This window comes from Hylobates moloch, unplaced genomic scaffold (assembly GCF_009828535.3).
Source record: "Hylobates moloch isolate HMO894 unplaced genomic scaffold, HMol_V3 SCAFFOLD_4, whole genome shotgun sequence".
Lineage (NCBI taxonomy): Eukaryota > Metazoa > Chordata > Mammalia > Primates > Hylobatidae > Hylobates > Hylobates moloch.
The window spans coordinates 112,009,927-112,032,269 of NW_026652279.1; the positions used below are offsets into that span (position 1 = coordinate 112,009,927).

The 22,343-nt window shown below is 39.9% G+C and overlaps 1 long non-coding RNA gene across 1 annotated transcript in view; it reads left to right on the forward strand.

Annotated features, from left to right (window-relative positions):
* The window catches only part of LOC116467291 (uncharacterized), a 106,416-nt gene that overhangs the window by 38,989 nt on the left and 45,084 nt on the right, over positions 1-22,343 (forward strand). The window contains exons 2-3 of the long non-coding RNA XR_009213267.1: positions 16,255-16,325; positions 21,964-22,057. This is a non-coding gene — a long non-coding RNA (uncharacterized LOC116467291). The remainder of the gene's footprint in view (positions 1-16,254; positions 16,326-21,963; positions 22,058-22,343) is intronic.

Here is a 22,343-nt window from a genome sequence, read left to right on the forward strand (position 1 = left end):
TTTCAGTTTGAGAAGATGAAGAATTTGAAGATAAGAAGACTCAAATTTGAGTCCAGCACCCAGCTGCCAGTCTGGCAGCCCATTGCAGCCCCCAGAGAATGAAAATGGAATGCTTGGTCCAGTCCCCATGGTGGGTGTCCTCCGGGAAGCTCTGGGGTTCCCAGCTGGCCTCCAGACATACCAGGGCCATATAGATTCCTTAAAATAAATATCTACTTGTGTGTCGCCTTTTGGTGGCTCTGATCATCTATAGCATCAAGTCTAAGCATGATGCTTGAATAAGCCTCCATGATTTATGCCCCCTCTGGGCTCTGGGCTCCTGATCACTCTCTCCGTTTAGCTTTATATCTAGTTACACAAAATTGCTTGTTGTTTCTACAATAAAGCCTTATGTGTCTTGTCTTTGTGACTTTAACTATCACTTAAATTTACAATGCCCTTTCCTTCTTTTCCTACTGAAACAACCCTAGTTAATCTTCAAAATATTCATAAGGGACACTTTCCTATGAAAGCCTTCTTTGACAGCATCCTCCGGATAGACTTAATACCTTTTTTCTTTGTATAATTTTTTACCTGCTTCTTTACTGTGCATCTCAAACTATATTTAATAATTTGTTTATAATCTTTTAATTAAACTGTGAGATCCTTGAGGGCAGGAATTGTATTTTATTTATATAGGATGCCCAGTAGTAAGCACAGTGCCTATACCTGTACAGGTGATTAGTAACTGTTTAAATGAATTATTCATTTAACAAATATTTCTTGAGACTTTTTATGTTGCAGGCATTGTTCTGGGCTTTGTAGATATGGCAGTAGTCAAGAAAAATAAAGACCTTTCCTGCCTGAAGCTTGTGTTCTGGTAGAGAAGATGGATACACAGATAAAAATAATAGACATTGCATATACTTGTAGGTAATGATATGTGCTACGAAGAAGAAAAAAGGCAGTGTAGGAGGTTGTGGGTCGATGGGAATTCTCTTAGATTCACAAATCAAGAGGTGATGAAATGAAACTTAACCAAAAAAGACAATGACTTCTCTCTAACCAATCTTGATTACTGATAGTCTTCTTATCCAAGTCAGCTTAATGTGCTGTTCAAGAGAATCAGTGTGGAAGGAAGGAAATGTGCAAGAGAGTCCTGTATCAGACACAGTGGGCAGGGAGCTTTACATCTCTCATCTTATTGGGCTTTGACAACACCCTTCAAGATAGGTGCTGTTGCAGATGAATGACAACCCAACCTTAACTTCATGGAGGCCAAATAATGTGTCCATGTGGAGTATCTGAGTGTGTAAGCCAAGGTTCAAACCCAGGCTGTCCTGGGCCACTTGTCAATACCAGTTCCACAGTTGAATTGTATGAATACTTATCAGGTGCTGACTTCGTGTCAAGCCCTGTTCTTCATGCTCGGCATACACCAGCAAATAGAATAGACAGAAATCCCTGACATTTCAGAAAGTAACAAGTGTTGACAAGGATGTGGAGAAATTGAAACGCTTGTGCACTGTTGGCGGGAATGTAAAATGGCACAGGTACTATGGAAAACAGTATGGTAGATCCTCAGAAAATTAAAAATATAATTACCATATGATCCAATGATTCCATTTCTGGAAATATACCCAAAGGAATTGAAAGCAGGATCTTGAAGAGATATTTGTAGACTCATGTTCATAGCAGCATTAACCAAAAGGTAGAAGCAATGCAAGTACTCATCAACAGGTGAATAGATAAACAAAATGTAGCCTACATGCATTTACTACACATGGAATATTATTAAGTCTTCAAACGGAAGGAAATTATGACATATGCTATAACATGGGTGAACCTTGATGACATTATGTTAAGTGAAATAACCCAGTTACAAAAAGACAAATATATGGTTCTGCTTATATGAAGTACCTAGACCAGTCAAATTCATAGAGAAAGTAGAAGAGTGGTTGCCAGGGGCCGGCAAAAAGGGGAAGTGGGGAGTTAGTGTTTACCGGGTACAGAGCTTCAGTTTGAGAAGATGAAGAGTTCTGGAGACGGATAGTGTGATGGTTGTACAACAGTGTGAATGTACTCGATGCCACTGAATTGTACACTTAAAAATTGTTAAAATAGTAAATTTCATGTTGTGTGTATTTCACCACAATTTAAAAAATCTCTGCCCTTGTGGAGCTCATGTTTTAGTTCGGGGACATGAACAGTAAACAGATTAAATATGTAAATCATAAGCTATTAGAAGGAGATGAGTGATATAGAAACAGAACAGATTGAAGAAGATTGGGAGGGCTGGGGGCAAGGAGAGTGTGTTTTCAGTTTTAAACGGGGTGGTTAGTTTCATGGTCTTCTTCAGCTAGAGTTAAAATAAGTCGTCAATAAAGCTTATCAGCTGTGAAACTGGGGTATCTTCCTTGGCATCCATGCTTTGCCCAGAAAACTCTGACTTGTTGGAAACTTGAGTGGGAATTTAAAACCTCTTAGAAATAACTTTCAAGTATCAGTGTAGGAAGTCCAGAGCACACAGAGGGGAGGAGGGACTGTCACTGGGCAGCATCCAGAGGGACTTCATTTTCAGTGTGTGAGGGAGACAGCCAGGCGGGATGTGCACATTCAGGGAATAATAAACAGTAAGAGGGAGAGGGCAGAAGACAGGTGGATTGTGTTGGAGGTGGGTACACTAAGGCAAGGCAGGAGGCTCTAAAATTTGTAGGCTGGATGATGGGAAGTAAGTGCAGTGTTTAAATTTTTATTGTAAATTAGTTATTTACTCCATCCATTGATTCCTCCAGCCATTGTTGGAGGGACCAGCTTGGCACGTGCTTCTGGGCTCCTTCCTGGGGATTGGGTGCAAGAATGGCTGCCCTCAGACAATGAATCACAATCTGGTAGGAAAGTAAAAACATGCACACTGGGAATATTTAAATAGCAAGGCCATGTAGTTTATACCAAGATGAGTGATCCAGACAATAGATGCCGTAGACAAGGATGACAGTCAAAATATCTGTCAAAATCTCTAACAACCAATACTGCACAGGCATCAGACTGGATTACGATGGATGCCGATCCCATCAGAACACACTGTGGGAGTGGACAATCTGTACCGCATGAATATCAGCCCTGGTATGGTAGCATTGAGGGGCAAAGGTCTCTAGGGACTGGGGCCATTGTGGAACAGTTCAGGGAGGAGCTAGAACTCAGACTGAGCCTGGAGAGGTGGGGAGGGAGAGAGAAGCGGGAGTAATTAAATTAGTTTCACGATGTAAGTAGGATTCTTAGAAGATTATTCTGACAGCTATGTGTGGCATGGAGTAGAGTGGGAGGAATGAAGGAAGAAAAGTGGTGAGGAAGCTTTTCTAGGAATTGAGGTGTGAGATGAGAAGAATGGAGGACTCCCTATTGGAGAGAAAGGCTTGACCCATGAGCCAGGGAGAGCTGAGCGGCGAAGAGTAACTTGGAATCATTCCGCCAAGAGCCGAAGTATTTATTTCTTACCACGAATTGTTGAAATGTGACTATGAAGAGTAGTAAAAGCATAATAAGGTGTGAACTTAAGCCCTTGACACCCTTTCCTCTCCCTTCCCTGAAATTCCTCTCTTAAGATCCAACAAGGGAGTTGAAAAATAATATTGTGAAAATGGCTTGCAAGACACAGCTGGATTCCTCACAGGAGTAGCTTTGTTAGCAGAAATTGCTCCAGGGTCTGCAGTATGCAGAGCACAGAGGTGGGCAGATCAACCTCAGCCTCTGGATTGGGTTTGGGAGAAAGTCTCTTTAAAGCCCTCAGCACTATTCCTGGGAAGCCCCACCTTAGGAGTTATGTCTCGGGAAGGTTCCTGACCTGCTGTCCTAGCAAAGCCCAAGCTTCCCTTCTTGTCAAAGTTGGACTTGGGCAGTCTGCTGTTCAGCTCTCCACCTAGGCAAGCTTTGTGTAGAGTTCAGGAGGTTCTAAGAGTTGTAGGGCTTCCCTTCTGCAGTTTTAATTTGAGTGTTAATAGAAAAAAACTCTTTAGGCAAGTGATAATATTGGTACAGACCTCTTTGAAAAGAAGAGAGGAAGATATACGACCGAATGCATTTCAACTTCCACAAGAGCTATTTGAAGAGGATAAAGATGAAGGGTAAAGGGATAAAGTGGGTGGTGGAGTGGAAGGCCAGTTGGAGTAGTTTATTCTATAAGGAGTGAGATAATTGGGTGGCCATTTGAAAACACACACACACAAACACACCACACACAGACACACAAACACACACACAATGACACCCTTCACTGTGCACCAAATGCATCAAGGATTTATGTATTTTAATATGTAACTTTCATAATATAATCTTTTATACTATGAAAATAAGTAAATATACCACTTTCTTTTCTTTCTAAACATTTACTCACTGAAGGATATCTAGGTTGTTTTCATGTTTGGCTATTACCAGTGAAGCTGCTGTGAAATTTCATGTACAGATTTTTGTGGGAGCGTAAGTTTATCTATCTGGGATAAGTGACCAAGTATAGTACAATCACTTCTGGGTCATATGGTAATTGCATGCTTAGTTTTGTAAGAAATTGCCAAACTGTTTTTCAGAGTGGCTATATCATTTTACATATTACTTATATATGTATATATAAATTTTTTAAATAAGAAAAATTTTATTATATAGTTTTAAAAACATAACATCAGATAATTTTGTTTTGCTATCATTATAAAGTGAAAAATGAATGTTTAATATGTTAAGAATGGAAATCATGCTCACAGTATATTCTTTTAAAGATATTTTAAAAATAAATTTATGAAGAAAGAGAGAGATTGATTTAGTTAGTTAGTATTTAGTTAACATGAACTTCTATAACAAAATACCGTAGACTAGGTAGCTTAACAGCAGAAACAAACTTCTCACAGTTCTGGAGGATATGTGATTAAGTAAAACATGCAAGACAAGCATACTATAAATAGCACAATATGATTTTAAATAAATGTTCAATTCATTAAAAAAATAAAGGTACACACACATGCAAATTTTTGCTTAAGGACAAGGTTATGAATCTTGGCAAGTCACCTCCATGGAAATATTAATGTATATCATGCACAAGGAGTGGAGGAGCATCACTGGGGGTGATTTTTCTTCCCCAGGGGACATTGGCAATGTCTGGATGCATTTTTTGTTGTCATGACTGGTGAGGAGGATGTTACCAGCATCTAGTGGGTGTCAGCCAGGAATGCCGTTAAACATTGACAATGCATAGGACAGCCCCTATAACAAAGAATTATCTACCCTCAAAGTCAATAGTGCTGAATTTGAGAAATCATGGTTTAGGGAGTCTTGATTAAAACTTTTCAACTGGGCTACCCTGAGATGGTGAAATATACTAGTATGGTTTGCTTCACAGTGTCAACTTTACTCCCATCTGCAGCACGTGAGTTATAATCTTCACAGGAACCAGCTCCTGGGGAAAGACTGATCATAGAAGAAATTCTCTTTGGCTTTGACCAAATCCTTCTCCTTGCCAGTTAGGAAATATTGACTTTCTAATCTTTTAGCAAAAGCTCCCTCTGTATTTGAATATATGTTTGGTTATAACAAATAACTTTTTCCACAAATGGAAAAAAGTATTGTAAATGGCAACAGATGTAGTTTAGTGCTGACTTTAGATGGTGGCTGGACCTCCTATAGGACAGGCAAAGCTAAGTACTTTCTACTCAAAGCCATCAAACAAAATGCTTACAAATTAGAACGTAGTAGCCATTGCTTTACTTGTTATGATAAACCAGAAAAACAGGCTTCAGCTTATTGAATCTATTATTGAACCCTAATTAGCTGTGGTGTTTGGACATTCTGAGGCCCATGGTAAGATAAATAATATTTATGGTTTCTTCCACGTATCAAATAATTGTTTACGAAATGTAGTATAGTATGGAATGCTCTCTTCTCTCAGAGTTTAGACCACAGAATGACCAGGAGCTCATTGTGGGGTTGGGGTTGAAACGCTGGAGCCCAGCATGGGTAATCTTCGCGTAGACACTCTCACCGCAGATATCAGAGAGCTTAGCAACATCTCAGGCTCATGCAGACTCCTCACCGGTTTCCTCACCAATGCCCTTCGTGTCTCCATGTGAGCTTTGGGTGGAATTGAGGAAGGGTAGCATTAAATACACTGAGTAATCTGAAAATGAAGGGTGGGGGAATTAAAAACGAGTTCACTTGGGTTCCAGGAAAAGTTTTGAGGATGTCAGCATTTTCCATGTTGGGGGAAAAAAGAGGTTTTTAAAAACTTTTCCCTCAGAGAACTTGCTAAAATCTCATCAGTGCATAAGTGAAAGGAGATAGCGTGGAGAAAAAAATTTTAAGCCATCACCAAAAAGGCGAAGTCTCAAAGATACAAACCAAAATTCCAAGGTAAATACATCAATGAAGACAAACAGAACTGGTCTCAGTTTCCTTATCTGTAAAATAGGCAGAACCAATCCCTTATCCTAAACTCTTGAAACCAGATGAGTTTCAGAATTCAGAACTTTTAGTATTATAGAAAGATAATAAAGTACATATTGTCATGTATTATATAGAACACTCAGAGGCGTTGGAGGGCAATATCCCTTAATGAAACACATTAATTTTTCTGTAGTGAAATGTGCACCAAATGAGTTAAGTAAAGACTATAAGTAGCCTCATGTTAGTTTGTTAGGTTTTGCTGCCAAGTAAGTTTGCTTTAGGCTTATGAAAAAATGTTCAGTTTTCAGAGATTTTAGATTTCTGAATTGCAAATGAGGGATGGTGTACCAGTGTCTGTCTCAAAGAGGTGTCCTGAGAATAAAATGCCATAATGGATAAATTGTGCACACTGCTGGCATATACTAAGCATGCAATAACAGTGGCTGTTGTTACTAGGGTTTTGTTTTTATAAGTAAAAGTAATCAGATATTATAATTATAATATTATTATCAGCATTGGAATTCTTTTGGGTTGATGTATGTTTCTTTGCCATTTCTTCTTTTCTTTTCTTCCTTCCCTTTTCTCTCCTTTTCTCCTTAACCCCCCACCCCCTACTCCTGTTTGCCTGGCTGTCTCCCTCCATCCCCCCTCCTTCATCTTTCTCTCTCTTTCTTTCTTTCTTTCTTTCTTTCTTTCTTTCTTTCTTTCTTTCTTTCTTTCTTTCTTTCTTTCTTTCTTCCTTCCTTCCTTCCTTCCTTCCTTCCTTCCTCCTTTCTTCTTTCTTTCTTTCTTTCTTTTCTTTCTTTCTCTTTCCTTTCTTTTCTTTCTTTCTTTTCTTCTCTCTCTCTCTCCTTCCCTTCCCTTCCCTTCCCCTCCCCTTCCCTCCCCCCCCCTCCCCCCCCCCTCCCCCCCCCCCCCCCCCTCCCCTTCCCCTCCCCTCCCCTCCCTCCCCTCCCCCCTCCCCCCTCCTCTCCCCTCCCTTTCCCTTCCCTTCCTTTCCTCCATCCTTCTTTTCTCCCTCTCCTACACAGGGCTTTGACCTTAATACCCTTGCACATAACAAATGATGTGAGTGATCATCTTTAATCTGGTTTGGTTACTGGACAGACTCTTTCAGCTTCATCTGATTGCATGAATAGAAGTCCTCTTCTTAAAGAGATAAAAACCAAAACTAAAACAAAAATAGTAAAACAAGCACCACGCATCTCACTTGTCTTAGATTTCTGTGCCCTTTTTTCTCAGCAAGACCCAAGTATTCTAACTACAATGATTCTGATGACCAGGAATTCCAGAGCTGGCAGCCTGGCTGAGTCAGAGGGATTTGAGTTGGATCAGCACAGAATTCAGACCAAAGTCACGGTGAACTGGCATGAAAAACAACAACAACAACAACAACAGCAGCAGCAGCAACAATATAGACACATGCAAAACACAAAGCAGCCAGCTACCAGCCACCTCTGAATTGTATCCAAATGAACTGCTACTCATACCTCCACTTCCTGGGCCCCCTTTCTTTGATTCCTTTCCCACTGCAGACCTATTAGCCACAGTCTCACATTGTTCTAGATCTCTACTTTCTTTCTTTCCTTGCTTTTGGCTCTCCCTTTTCTCTCTTTCTTTTCTTTTCTTTTTTTTTTTTTTTAAATACGGCTTCAACTGCTCAACTTCTCCCCTTTTAAATTATGTTATGAACCATCCACAGGGGAGAAAAGCCAACAAACTCATGAACTACATTCTGTTTACAAGTTCGTTTCTAAGTCTGATTATTTATTTCTTTAATTTAGAAGTTCTATATCCCCAAGAGGACCTTAGTAACTGAAAGCTGCTCTCATTTTACTAATATATTTAATAACTCCATTTTTATAGTAAGAATGAATCTAGGCTTGCCAAATATTTTCATGGTAAAATATTTTAATTCCTCTGAAGAAGACGGAGGATCTTAACCAAATGACTTAAGCAGAGAATACAGGCATAGAAAAATGGAACAAATATCATTGTTAATTGTTTTTTCTGTGATGACAGTTTACTCTGTAGCAGCAATTCTTAAACTTGGTACCTGGTTTAGTACAGCAGGTGTTTTGGAAAAAGTAAAAGGATTCTGTGCCCACATAACTTTGTGAAACTTTGAACAAAATTAAGCAGATTTCATTAATGTAGAAACAGTGTTCCAGACATACAGTGTTTGAAATATTGGTACTGGCCTACTGGCAGGTCAGTTGTGAGGTCTTGACACCCTCAGTTTTCTACCAAGGAAAACTACTCAGTTAACAAGCTACTGCTCATAGACAGCCATAATTGGACTTTTCCCCTCATCATGGCTGGTGATGGGAGTGGTCACTGGATTCCAGGCTGGCCAGATCATGGACTGGCCACAACTGCCAATCAAGGACAGGACCAGTCAATTAGCAGACAACACATAGAGGCCACCGGGAGGCAGCAGGGTCCCTGAGGATTTCTGAGGAAATCAGTCAGGTATAGGTGGAAGCCTTGAGAGATGAAAGAGAAAAGCAGAGTGGGAGGCAGAGTGGCTGATAGGCTGTGTCAGGAGCTGTGGTTGGGAGACAGGAAATGCAAGTTACAGAGGAGAGGTGGATGGACTGCCTGCACCAGAGGGGCAAAGAGGTAACCTTATTCCTAGATCAACTCTAGGACCTTCCAATTGTCTTTTGCCAGGTTGGGCTGTGCACCTTCCTGATTGCCCCAAGACATTCCTGTTTTTATTTCCAGTGACTTCCACTTCTAAACTTATTCATTACCCAATGCATTCTCATAATAAATTCTATTATAATTTGAAGTAGCTTGAGGACTTTATACCTTGTAGCTAAAAAAGTCTAATGAATGCTTCTGGTTTATTCTGAAGGATTTTTTAATAATAACTTTTTTTTCTCTGCAAAAATAATACACAAAAAATTGAAAACCCAATGAAGTACAAAGCAGACAATAAAAATACTTATAGTTACCCTCACTCAGTCACTGTTAAATTTTGGTATATATCTGTGAAGGGCTCTTTCTCTTTTAATTACAAGAATGGGTGCACACCACATATACTGTTTTCTATTTTTTTAACCTAATTATTGTAAATATGTTTTTCTTTTTATCACAACATATTTAATTATTATGTCATATTTTGTTGTATGTCCAAAGTTCAATGAATTCTCAATGGTTGAACATTTTGGCTGTTTATTTATTTTTTGCTACTGTATGTAATCAATTCTGTGGTAAATCACCTTGAAGGTAAATATTTGCACACATTTGTAATTATCTCTCAGGATAAAGCCCTAGAAGGGGAGTTGTCAGGTCACAGCATATGCATGGTTTTAAGGATTCGAATACTTATGGAAATTACCCTTCAAAAGGTCTAGGCTAATTTACACGTCAATCCAGCAGCCTCTCATAGACAAGCTTTGTTTTCTATGGCTTCTTTTGGGGCTTTTCCCCTGTCCTGTAGAACCTTCTGGGTTTTAGTGTTGATTGTCCCACCCTTTTGATTTCAGAGCATTAGCCTTCTCTGTAAGCTTTTTAATGCTTTGCAATGAGATTACTAGTTCTATAATTTTCAGTGCTGGCTCTGGCTGCATTGTCTCAGAATACCACTGCAATTTTCTCTCTTTTTTTTTTTTTTTTTTTTTTTTTTTTTTTTGCCAGTGGATCTGTTGAACTGCCTAGTGAGCAATGCAGGGGGAGAAAGGTGAACCCAGTTTCGTTTGCATCCCATCTGGCTTTGGCAGCAGTAGCATCGAATTAAACTCAAGCCCTGGAAGATGTGCTTCCTTTGGAAAATGAAAGACCTACAAAGTTCAAGGAGCCCATTCGTGGCAAGTAAATTAAGAGCGTAAACCCAAAGAATATCTGCAGTTTACAGCTTGGTATTACACAGTTGCTTCTGATTGGTATAATCTGTCATTGCTGTGATGTGTTTAGAGACAACTCAGATTACACTCCTGATATACTAGCTAGGGCCAACCACCTGTGGCCCTAGTCAACTATCAAAGATAGTTACCACAAATGCTATGTGAGGAAATAATGGCTTAGAGTGGAATAAAAACTGCAGTGCTGCTTTTATTGTGTAACTTTTCATCTTATGTGCTTAGCGGAACGGGGCATGAGAATCCTATTTATTGGCAGTAAGACTCTTTCTTTTACCCTTGGTGTCAAAAGGGCATTTGGGGAATTTTGCTGTTAGTTAAAAGTTCCAAGGCACCAAGCACAGGCAGGCTGAAGAGATGAAACTTGAGCCAGTCATTTTTACTGCCCGTTTGCTTCTCTGGTAAGAACTTCTGGGAGAAGCATGAGGCTACCAGTTAAAATGTGTAGGTTGGACTTTTGTGGATTACCTATTTAAGTATTCATGTTTTCTCTAATAGAATAAGTACATGCCATTGAGAATAAACTGTATTTATTCATACATTTATTTATTCATTCATTTTCCCCTTATTCAAAGCCATCAATTGAATATCTATTAGGTGCCATGCACTGCATATATTTAAAAAATATTTGCATACATTTTATTCAAGAGTTTAAGTCCCAGCCAAAGCAAGAATTTTAGACTTTTATTTATTAATGTGCCTGGTTTTGTTACAACCTAATAATCTGCCTCCTGGGAGCCTTTAAGTCCTATAGTCTTGTGGAGGTGGTGTAGGATGATTGGGGGATTTTACTTTAATTAAATAAAAAGGCATGAATTGTTTGACACAGCAGTCATGTGAAAAAGGCAAGTTGTTCTCTAGTGCACAACAAAAAGATCGGAGCCCCTATTTCCAAGAAGTTTATTTTGTGGGGATGCAGAATTGGGGACCTACGCTGTGCCTCTGTGGTCACTTGGTTTCCATGGTTGCTCTTACCTCCGGAGGCCATTCTTGTTTTGGCATTGCCTTCTCCTATGCAGGGTGTCGTCTCTTGTCCTTTATTACCCCAGAGTACTGCTGGTATGAGATTATTGTGTGAAGCTGACTTTTCAGAGGGCTGAGGCTACCCTTACTCTATACCAGCTACAAGTTCAGAGGGTTTGCCAAACATCCCTCCAGTTTGATAATTTACCAGAAAGAGCCACAGAATTCACTGAAAGCCAAACTTATGATTCATTACAGGAACAGGATACTGGTTAACATTAGCCAAGGAAGAGATGCCTTGGACAAATCCCAGGAGGGGTCGAAATGTGGAGCTCCCATTCATCCTCTCTCACTGGCATCATAGACAGTATTTACCTCCTCCCGACCACTGTTTGTGGCAGTATGCAGGGCATTGCTGGGCAGGGAAGCTCATTGAGATTTGGTGTCCAGAATTTTTATTGAGGCCTAATCACATACTATCTGCATGGCTGATCTTCAATCTCCAGACCTTCCCAGAAGTTTTGGCTAGCATCTTTCATCCCCAGTTCCTCTGCAAGTGTGAACTGATACAACATGGCTTAAAGCCTCCATCACAAATCACGTAATCAGACTCTCTGATCGCCAAAGTCCCCAGGCAAACAAAGATACTCCCCTTAGACTGGACGCTCCAGGGGCCTAGCATCACCTTCTTGTACCTGAGGGCAAAAGCCAGAGCTTTTATGTGTGTGTGTAAAGTTAATTCTTCACTAAACAATTATATTAACAAAAATTTTCTAGAAACTTATAGGTCATTCTTAATCTCACTGACTAGGTCTCCTCTCCACCTTGTGGACCCTGAAAACCTGAGACAGGTCTCAGTTAATTTAGAAAGTTTATTTTGCTAAGGTTGAGGACGCGTACCTGTGACACAGCCTCAGGAGGTCCTGATGACATGTACCAAACGTGGTAGCAGCACAGCTTGGTTTTATACATTTTAGGAAGTCACGAGACATCAATCACTATGTTTAAGATGTACATTGGTTCAGTTCAGAAAGGTGGGACAATTCGAGGCAAAGGTGGGGCAACTTGAAGTTGGGAGTGGGTTTCCAGGTCGTGGGTAGATAAGAGACAAATGGTTGCTTTCTTTTGAGTTTCTAGTTAGCCTCTCCAAATAAGCCAGTCAGATATGCATTTATCTCAGTGAGCAGAGGGGTGACCTTGAATAGAATGGGAGGCAGGTTTGCCCTAAGCAGTTCCCAGCTTGACTTTTCCCTTCAGCTTAGTGATTTTGGGGTCCCAAGATTTATTTTCCTTTCACAACCTCTTCACTTTCCATTATATTTTTTGAAGTTCCTTCTTTATCTAGACCCTCTTAATATCATCCTTTTACCTCACTCATGGATGCATATTCTTTCTTTTTTAGGCTGCCTTAGAAATGCAAAATTCCCCTCACTTTGCTATGCAGAGCAATCCATCTCTCTCTTGGATTTGCCCTAGTGTAACCAGGAGCCCAGGAGGCCTCCCATTCCTTGCCTGCAAGGGCCTATCCACACCCAAGAGGTATTTTCCTCAACAAAACAAAACAGGAATCTATTCCTGACTCCACCTCTCCTTTAGAAGGCCAATCCTGAACAAAAGTAATCATCAACCATACATTTCTATACGCGGTGAAACTATCTTCACAAATGAAGGTAAAATAAAGACAATTTCAAGCACACAAAAAATGAGAGTTTTATTATCCAAAGTCTCTCACTAAAGGAAGTTCCAAAGGACATATTTTAGGAAGAAGGGAAATGGTTCCAGAAGAAACATCTGAGATATAGGAGGAAAGTTGAATAGACAAACAAATAACAAACAGAAAGGTAAACATGGGTAATTAAAAAAAAAATGTAACTGCAATTGGTTTTTGTTTAAAATAAGAACGATTTATTTTCCCCTTACAGGTACATTTATGATTATATTGCAGGTGTTAAAAGAAAAACCTTAGAAAAATTAAATTTAGTAGAGTTTAATTCAGCAAAGAATGATTCATGAATCAGGCAGTGTCCTGAGCCAGAATAGGTTTAGGGTGTCACCTTGTGCTGGCTTGTGGTTGAAAAAGATTTATGGACAGAAAAAGGAAAGTGATATACAGAAGAAGGATGAGATACAGAAACAGCTGGCTTAGTTACAGCTCCATGTTTGCCTTATTTGTACACAGTTTGAACAGTTAGCTGCCTTTGATTGGTCCAAACTTGGTGATTGGCACAAGTGTAGCTGACAGTCTGTTTACACATCTAGTTGGATTACAGTTCACTATGTATGGAGAGACCTTTAGGCTGAACTTAAAATATGTAAGAAACCAGCTTTAGGCTAAACTTAATTTAACACAGGTAAATCTCAATTTAAATACTATTGGTAAACTTTTCTCATTATTGCCCGATAAATGATGTCCCTTTTCCTTTAGAAACATTTTCAAAGAATCCAATCCTTTTCTTTTAGTCGTCAAATCAAGTGTTTCTTAGTTTTCAACTGAGTAAGAAAACTTTTTCATTTATTATTTACTAGGGTCAGGAGCATTTAGTAGCAATAATAAAAGTGCAGATGAGAGACTACTTGTATTCAACAGAAGTGCTTTATAAGGTCTCTATTCAACTGGGCATTCTGTTAAGTATTTCTAGTCAATGGATTCCTACGGGGACTGCTGAAACTGTAAGCTCAGGATAAGTGGTCTGGATGTGCAGTGCAGTTTAGTAAATGAACTAGAGCTCGGGTTCTATTTGGAACCCAGTTTTTTGGAGCTGAAGGGGCCCTTGGAACTCTTTAATCCCAGGTAGAAAAATGGAGACTCAGGAAAGCAGCACAGAGCATTTGTTGTCTGAGATAAGAGAGATGGGGCCATTTGAGAGCTCTGACCAGGCCCCTGGCAGGCAAAGGGCTGCAGAGCGTTTCAAATTGGCAAAATTGACCTGTGCTCCTCCATGTTGTGCTTCTCCTCAGAACTTTTGGGAAGCCGTGTGACTGTCATCATTCCAGCTAGAACACTTTCTTCCTCCAGAAAGTTTTGTGATCTGTTAACAATCATGTCTGGACCAAAGAATTTGGGGAAACTTGAAGCCAAAACAAATTTATCTAAGATTGTTGTTGTTTTTAAACAAGTGGCCAGCTTTGCAAATTTATGGATTGGTCCCCAAAGCTTGTGCTCTATAATTGACCCTTAACAGGTTAGCAGTAGAGGAGAAGAGAGACAAAGGCCACACTCTAGGGACTAAGAGCTATGAGAGTGTCGAGAGGTTGGGAGGGCTGTGTGTGTGTGTGTGTATGTGTTTGTGTTGTTGGAGAAGGATGATCAGGTGTAGGAGAGAAGGGAGTAACTGCCACAACTTATGAATTTGGAAGCAATTTCAAAATCTCTATGTGGAGATTTTCTTTTGTTATATGGACAAACCTGGGGAAAGCCTCAAAAAGTTGAATGTCTTAGATCTCCACGTTCTATTTTTTTTTTTTTTTTGTTTCCAAGAGAATGCTTTCTTAGTTGTGGGAAGCAGCCCCTAGGTGTGCAGGAGTGCAGATGCATGTCTTCCTTCTCTTCTAGTGGCTGGGACTCTTCCTGGGCTGGCATGGCAGCAACTGTGGGTGGGTGGTGCAAAATTTGTGCTCGTGTGGGAGGCCCTCACAAGTGACCCAGCCTCTGTCATTTCTGAGATGTTCACGTGGTGATGTGTCCTTTGCTCTAAAACAGTTGCTGTCATTTGTGATAGGTACACAGAAGTGTATGGACACAGGTGCAAATTCCCAGACCCTCACCTGTCACCAGGAGGCTGGTGGACTTTTCCAGGGCATTTACTCCCTTTTCCTCTCCTGAATGACAATGTTGTGAATTGTGTGGGGGTTCAATGGAAGTGTTTTACTGACTGAGGATTTTTATTCTTGCTCATTATAATATTCTCTTTATTTCCTCATAAATACTTTAGGTTTCCTGTTGTAACTTTTGCTTTTCAATATCCATTTTGTGTGGTGGTGATGATGATGATGACAATCATAGAAAACAGTTATATAGCCATCAGAATGTACCAGGCACTGCTCTAAGCATTCACTGTATGTTAATACATGTAGGCCTATTATTATCCCCCTTTTATAAATATACATGTTCTCAGACCTTTTCCTTTTATTAAATTAGATTTTCATTCTTATGTTATCCAGTTTTATACCCAAAGTTTTAGTTCCTTCTAAATTTATCATTCTGAAATTTTTATTGCTAAAAATTATTTCTAAGGTAAGTTCTATTGTCCAATATTTTCCATTCTTTTTCTTATTTTTGTATTCTACTTGCTTAATTACATTTAATAATTATTTTCTTTAATGCTGCCTTAGGGTTAACATTTTTCATATATTTTTAATCCACCTTTAAAAAGTTCTTTTTTTTCCTATGTACAGGGGACAGAGAAAAAGTTACACAATAGCATAGGGACACATTCAGACAAATCCGAAGAGAGCCAATGGTATGGGGGGAACAAAAGATAGGGTGAGACCGTCCTAGAGTAAAAGGGAACAAGAATTAACCACAAGCAACTTCGGGACCTGGATTAGATGCTGGTACAAAAACAAAACAAAACAAAACACAGCAAGCAAAGATACTCTTAGGACAATTGTGGAGATTTGAATACGAACTGGAATAATGGTTCACTTTCTTAGGTGTGGTAATGGCATCAGGGTTATGTAGGAGAATATCCGTATCCTTAGGCCATTCATGAGAGAGATGGACAAAGTAAATGAGGTAAAATATTAACAATTACTGAATTGAAATGAAAGATATATAGGCATTGATTTCACTATTCAACTTTTTTGTTGGTTTGAACATTTTCATGGTAAAAGTTAGAAAATACAAACAAAAACAAAACAATTTTTATCTTTATTATCTGTTTTTCAATTTTTGGTCTTGAGTATATTTATATTATTATCTGTTTTTCTGTATTTTTGTTGTAAATTTTTAGTTCTTATTTTATATTTTTATTGTTTACTGCTTTATAAAATTTATGTCTTTACTATTTTATGAAACCAGGTAATGCCTCTGGTCCTGGATGCTGGCTGGGGAAAGGAGCAGCCTGTATATATTGGCCAAGAGGATGAGATGTAAGAGCTTGTGTTCTCTCTGGTCACCTGCCTAGCCCCCTTATCAGATACCTCACACCTTCACTGTTGGTTCCCAAAAAACTCATATTAACATTAAACTCATAGTCCTCTCATAAATTACGTGATAATCTAAAATGGAGAGATTTGCCCTTTTCCATCTTGCCATTGAAATTCTCATGAAAACAACAATAACAGAAATACCAAGTGCAATGGCAGGAGATCTGCAGGAGAAATTTCTAATGGCCCAGGACGGGTGTGGCTCTGAGGCAGGAAGACAACAGGAGATCCCCTCTCTACACCCCTGCTGCAGAGAGGGGAATGGGGCTTAGTGGTTAACCCTAGGCCTAGATATGGTTTGTCAAAGAGAACACAAAGCCAGAGGCAGAACATAGTGCAATTTCCTAAAGTGTGAGTAGACTTGAGGAAGTTACTTTTATATTAAAATAAACATGGGTATATTTTGGAATAGCCTGCAAAAGAGAGATGCCAAAGGAACTTTACGCTTATTGAAGGCTGTTTTGAGACATCCTCTAAGAATCCCGGGAGTGTAAGTGGAAGAGTTTGTGAATCTCTGTATTATGATTTATTATGGGTTGGTTTGGCTAAAGAAGGTTTTGTAGGGGGAATGTTTTCATGGGCCAATATTGCCTACACACACACACATATATATATATATATATATAGAGAGAGAGAGAGAGAGAGAGAGAGACAGACAGAGAGAGAGAGAGAGAGTATAGACAACTTTTTCTTCTTTGAATAGTAACCTACCAACCATTTGTATGTTGAAGTCCTATCCCCCAATACCTCAGAATGTGACTGTATTTAGAGACAGGGCCTTTAAAAAGGTAATGAAGGGAAAAGGAGGTCATATGGGTGGGCCCTAATCCAATATGACTGAAGTCCTTACAGGAAGAGGAGATTAGGATGCAGATATGCATGCGTAAAGGAAAGACCACGTGAAGACATGCGGAGAAGTCGATCATCTGCAAGCCAAGGAGACAGGCTCAGAGGAAACCAACCCTGCCAGTCAACACCTTGATCTTGGACTTCCAGCCTCCAGAATTGCGAGAAAATACATTTCTGTTGTTTAAGTCACCCAGTTGTGATGCTTTGTTAAGGGCAGCCCCAACAAACTGATATACTGCTAGAATGGTGCTTATCAGTTTTGTTATTCTGTTAATTTGTTTCATTTACTTTCCAACACAGCTTTCTCCTTTCACACTCACTGATATCCTGACATTTGACTTCCTGATCAGAAATGGAAGTGATGGGGTTGGACAGCAGGTGTTGGAAACTCAAATGCCTTAGGGACCATGCATGTGGATGTGCAAATCCAGGATGTAGAATAACGATGTGTGGTGGTTGCTGTCACAATGAAGGGTGCATTCCCACTTAAAGACATTCAGATTCCAATGCTTTAAAGCCCTGTGCCAGCCCAAATGAATAAATATGTCCTTACCTGTACTGTCTGGCAATTGCAATCCCTGCTCCAGTACAGCCTGGGCCTCATCCCCATATTCCCTTGATTTATTACAAGAGGTCCATAAACACAGGTGCCAACCAAACCTTGTCTGTAGACTCTGTAATGCCACTCATGTACTCACCTCTTAGTAAATTAAATTGCAAACTCACTTGTTAAATTCAAATTAATTTCAGAACCTTTTTTATCCAATACTTTCTTCATCATGATGATATATGGGGTTTATCCAGATTTTTTAAAAAATTCACTTTTTGAATTATAAAAGTCATGCATACGTATATGTTTATTGTGAAAAGATACATTTCTTTTCCTCCTGTGGATCTTCCCCTCGGAATTCCAGTTCTAATTCTACTCCTTGTGTGAACCCCTGAACATGCACCCATGCGCATTCATTTTTCTGGGCCCCTCACAGCAGCTCTAGCACCTCCACCTAAAAGGATTGAAAGGGAAGATGAGACCCCATTGCAGAATATTTGAAGTGGTTACTCACCAGCCCTGTATATACATATTAAAATTCTCTGAGTTGTTATAGCAGCTGTTGCAACTGAAAATAATTCAGCAAACAGGATCATTTTCTGTGTAGTTTATGGGCTCGGGAACAGTCCAGAAGCTTTGGAATTTGAGTTACCGTCAGCCTGCTGCTCAGCCAATCTCCACATGTCACAGGCTGGTAATTTGATCTACAGCTCCCTTGAAGTGAGTTTGTACTGAACACAGAAAGCTCTTTTTTCCCCCTTTTTGCCAAACACTAAATAGCCTTTTATGTGTGTCTTTTTTCCCCTTACACAATCATGATTTGATTCAACAAAAATATTACACACCTTCTTCCTGAGGGTTTTGTGTCCTTTTCTTGGACTCTTAGCTACACATTTTGGGCAGCAAGTTTCCTTGTTCCCTCGGCAGCTGCCTGCGCGCGGTCCTCCAGAGAACCTAGGCCTGGGAGAGACCGCCTTGGATTTAGCTGGGCCTAAGAAAACACAGGCGGAGCAGTGAGAAAAATATTATCTTCCAATGCCCCTTCCTTTCAAGACTCAGGAAATCTGCGTCTTTTCAGTGCTCTTATCACTGCTGTGAAGTTTTGATTTTTCCAATCTCCAGTGGTGGTTTAAAAGGAGCTTAGAGCAGAAGCTGAAAGGGCCTCCTGTATTTAGAGAGCAGAAGCCCCACCTGCTCTCTCTGGGGCACCTTCCAGTGGCCAGGGCCAGGGGGTGTGTCTGATGATGGAGACAGTTGGAGCCACTTCAGCACTGGCGCCGAATTTATTCCATCTGCTGATATTTAGATTGTGGTGGGGAGGGCAGAATGCCTGATGATGCCATCAGTTCACCATCATGCAACAGGTAGCCTGCTTTCCAGCTACTTTGCATGATATCCAGACTTTCTGGCATCAAGGCTTGGTGGCTCACAGGGCTTGAGGCAACACTACTCTGTAGCTTCCATTTTTTTTTAGTGATTCCCTCACTGGTGGTGGATCTACCTAAGATCACAGTGGCCGCGGTGGTATGCTATTTTGGGTTACTGAAAACTGAAACCTGTTTTTCGCTGAAGACAGTTTGTCTAACAGTTTAGTAACCTTTATACCTAGAATATCAGGAGTCCTGTCTGTCTGATCAGCCAGTGGTACTATTAAGGAAAGGTGAAAGATTGGTTTTCAGAGTTGTTGAAGTTCTGGTGACATTTTAAATAAAAATTGAATACTTGGACATCTAAACTTATTTGATTGAAGCCTTAAGATGCCTAAAGTCATTGTGGTTGAGATTATATCTGTTTATGGCTGACAAAAATTATCATAAGTGTATACAGTCTTATGTTGGGGACCTTGCTGTCCATCTGGGAGACCATCTGCAGAAAATCCCAACAGCTGCAGTTTACTTCTCATTTTTCAGAATAGAGATTGATTATGAAGGAGGCACAAAACAAACTAATAAACAAAAAAACCCAAATATTTGATTATGGCATTAACTTTATGGTCATTTCTAGAGGAGTGTGTGAGAGACATTAACTAGGTTCTGATTCTTGGAAGAGATTAGACGTTGGCCTTGCATCTCCACGGAATGATGTCCCCAGAAGGCCTTGCTTGTGCCTGGACACTGATGTCTGAGGAGTATGCTTCCTTGAGCTTTCCATGGGCCAATCTTAGAGGGCGGGGCTCCATGATCCTGGTCTTGACTGAAGGGGGAAGGATAGATTGGAGGTTTTTCCAAAGACTCACTGGAATTTGGAGATAGAATATTTAATAGGTTGAAAGCCTTTACAAGGGGGAACTCTGGTCTCCCTGTGGAAGATGACCAAATATGGTAAAAATGTTCCCATTTCTGGTGGATCAATCAATCCTTAAATATTTCTAGAATAACTTCCATGGTTAAAATCTGGATCCAGATTTTCTAATGAGCAATTTGCAGAAAGAACCCACCTGCATCAAATGGCAAAGTCAGAACCACGTGCAAGAGTGAACTTCACAGCTCTTGCTTAGCAACATGCCTGTTTGTAGCTCACTGGGGAATGGAGTGCCCTCCAATCCAGACTCTACACTAAGAAATTAGGTAATTCAATGACAATAATAATTTTAGCTGCAGTTTAAGGAACGTTTACAGCTTTGAAACAGGAAATGGAAAACAATAAGTAAGAAACTATAAAATAAATTGAGCACATAGCTTTCTGTTACGTTTTATACCCAGTGGTACAGAAAGTTTACTTAAGGAAATGACAAGGCTTATTTAGAGGACCAGCAACTTCTGGAGTCTTTTATTGAAATGGAAATGGGAGCAATGTTGGATACTCTTAAGGCTATTTCTTTGTAAATTCCCAATTGGGAAGCTTTAATATGCGTCTAAAAGGATTTAAAGACATTTTTCTTTTAATATTTACATGCCATATTATAATAAGATGGATCTTTGCTGTGAATTTGAATCTGAATATTAATGTCGGCTGTATTTTATTGAGTGATTATAGTGAGCCAGGCTCTGTATTAAGCACTTAAAATGCCTGAGCTTATTTAATTTATTTAACATTGTGATGTAGGTATTATTATTATCCCCATTTTACAGATGAGAAAACTGAAGATGAGAAAAATTATGCAGCTTGCCTAGAATATGGCTGCTAGGAAATGTTGTAAAGGAACTCAGATCTGCCCATTCCCAGAGCCTGAGGTCTTAATCTATTCTGCTGACTTAAATTCTGTATCGTGAGTTTCACAACCTGAAGCTTGGGAACTCCTGTGGAGCCCTGGAGTGATGTTTAAGGAATACTTTAGTTAGCTGTACACACTACAACTCCCATATTGTATTTTAGTTTTTAAAAATAGTTTCTTTAAAATAAATGCAAGAGGGGTCTCTGAACAATATGCTCAGGTCTCCAAACTAGCTGAATTTACCATGGACTATTTTTCTAGCATTTGGATTTTAACAGAAGCCGAGCAAAGTTGGGATGACCACACCCTTCCTGGGCTTCAAGGACTTTAAAAATGTCCCGGCTACCCCAGAAGTTGGAGAGCTCTACATTTCAGCATTGGTGGTGTGTGTTGTCTGAATGAAATGGATTAGGGGTAGTGGGGAGATAAGAGGATTTATAGCCTAAAGAAGGTCAGGGAATCCCAGTGGCCCACCTGCTTTAGATTCTCAATTTTCTCAACTTTAAATGGAAATGATATCATTACCTATGTAATCTGAGTGTTGTTAAATGCATTAAATTAGACAATACATGTGAATAAAGCTTATGAGTTATTATTTTGGAGATATTTAATGTGTTCTCTCCTCCTTGACAGTGGGCTGATATTTTACCATCCTGTTTCTAAGGCCCTGTTAAAGTTGTTTTTCTGAGCGTGCTCTATCCATCAGGATCCTGGCAGGAAACAGATGGTGCACTCATGCTGGGAAGAGTTTAATAAAGGAACTGTTTACAAAAGTGTGCGCAGGATTTAGGAAAAGCAACAAGGGATGTTGCATCGCCCCAGTAGAGGGCCATTACCAACACTAAGCCAGAAGGGTGGAAGGAAAGGAGTGTTTACCAGCACCTAGAGAGGTTTTTGAGAGGGCTGCCTGATAGAAAATGTGGCCTTTGGTGGAGGAATGCAATCAACTCACAGAAACCTACCAGGGAGAGATCTTGGGGGAAAAATATCCTGACCTTACTTTCCTTCCTCCCTTTAATCTCCTGCAGGTATTCTTCACTGGTTGAATGCAAATGGAAGCCAGAGGAAAAGGGAACCCTTGACACAGTTTTCATATAGATTGGCCGCCAGGGCAGACAGCAGGTGAGAGTGGAGAGTGGGGCTGGGGGACAAACAGCAGGTATGGAGCACAGCATGTGGCTCTCCGTGTTTACCAGTAACCTTCATCACTCTTGCCAGATTGGACCGAGAATCAACTCAACCCGTAATTATGCTGTCATGGTGCCTCTACCTCCTTTTCTGTGTTTTCTCAATTTCCAGAAACTTTCATTCTCCACTTCCAAGCTATCTTGTGTTCTTTTGCTCCTCTAAGTCTTCTTATTGTGGAAAAATGAACATAGAAAGTTAACTCACACACTTAAATGTCTTA